Source organism: Plectropomus leopardus, unplaced genomic scaffold, assembly GCF_008729295.1.
Source record: "Plectropomus leopardus isolate mb unplaced genomic scaffold, YSFRI_Pleo_2.0 unplaced_scaffold9744, whole genome shotgun sequence".
Lineage (NCBI taxonomy): Eukaryota > Metazoa > Chordata > Actinopteri > Perciformes > Serranidae > Plectropomus > Plectropomus leopardus.
In genome coordinates, this window is record NW_024704459.1 from 850 (window position 1) to 2,231 (window position 1,382).

The 1,382-nt window shown below is 37.8% G+C and overlaps 1 non-coding gene across 1 annotated transcript; it reads left to right on the forward strand.

Annotated features, from left to right (window-relative positions):
• Positions 1–325: 325 nt before the first annotated feature.
• Positions 326–397, forward strand: trnaw-cca. The gene has a single exon. It is a non-coding gene; the product is annotated as a tRNA-Trp (tRNA).
• The last annotated feature ends 985 nt before the right edge of the window (positions 398–1,382 follow it).

Genomic DNA, 1,382 nt, shown 5'->3' on the forward strand with positions numbered 1-1,382 from the left:
CAGCGAGCCAGCTGTTGTGCTGACAGCTGTCCATGGTGCTGACGCAGCTCAAAAAAAGGGAGAAAATCTCTACTATCAGAGAGGAGGGAAGATGAAACAGAATGGCCATAACGTTTAGTACTGTTCAGTTCTCCAGGAGGAGGCGAGGAAGCTTCGAGAATATCTTCATACGTCGCAAAGACGCCATGTTTTATTCTTTATTTCACAAATAGACTTATAAGTCGAAAAAATTACATACAAGCAAACAGGAAAAGACTTATGTCCTATTGCAGACTACGCTACTATGGTTTTATAATCCTTTAAGATAGTGGTTTATGTCAGACAGGACCTCGTGGCGCAACGGTAGCGCGTCTGACTCCAGATCAGAAGGTTGCGTGTTCAAATCACGTCGGGGTCATATCTTTTCAATAGCAATCTGAAGGTTACGATAATTACATTGATTAGAGATTCAAGTAAACATATATGAAATGTCCACCTCAACATATATGCTCCGGGTCCCTGGCTGAAATAAAGAGCTGAACTATGTTACATATCTGTAAACAAAAAAAAATTACAATAATGAAGAAATATCTTCTGATGTACCCCTCCCGTACAATTTTGTACATTTTTTATTCATTTATTGATGTTTGTGTGTGTCATATATCTTATGTTGTTAATTGTATGATGAATTTGCTGGTCTTGAGCATGCTTGTGCTTTGTTGGAGTTGATCTGTGTGTGTACACTCACTTAAGTGATTGCACCTGTGACAATTATCTGGTGCTCCTCTGATGCCCTGATGAAGACTGTGAGTGAAACGCATAGGCGTCAGGCCCATTTATTTAAACTGTTTTTTACTTCTGCAAAACAGTGTGCCTTGGAAAGAATTTTCAGGGTTTTGACTTATTTACTAAAGAAATAACAAGGCATACCTCTCCCTCTTTCTTTATGTCATTTTTGTCCTTAAATCTAAAGAGCACCTGTTTTTGAGACCTACACATGTGAAGCAGCACTCAGCCAAACTTTTTTAGAAATGAATTCTCCTACTGTCAGTATAACTGAACGTTGTATGCTAGCATATTGCAACAAGCTCCTCCCTTTGTCATGCTTATTATTTAATTTAATTTAATTTTAAATAAATATAAAAACTAGGATTTTGCTGGGCAGGGTGGTGTAGCCCTATACCTAAAAGTTTGTCTGAAGAGCTCCACAGTTTGTATTAGGAAAACCCCACACAAGTGTGATAGACATTTTAATTATATTCGAATCATACTCACATGAGGACTGGACATTTCACCTACCGTGAAACCAGTGAAACAGTTTAATAAAATAATCACGGGTTACAGGAGAAGAAATTAAGTTGTGGGATCCACTGACTTTATTAACATCTCTAGAATACACATGT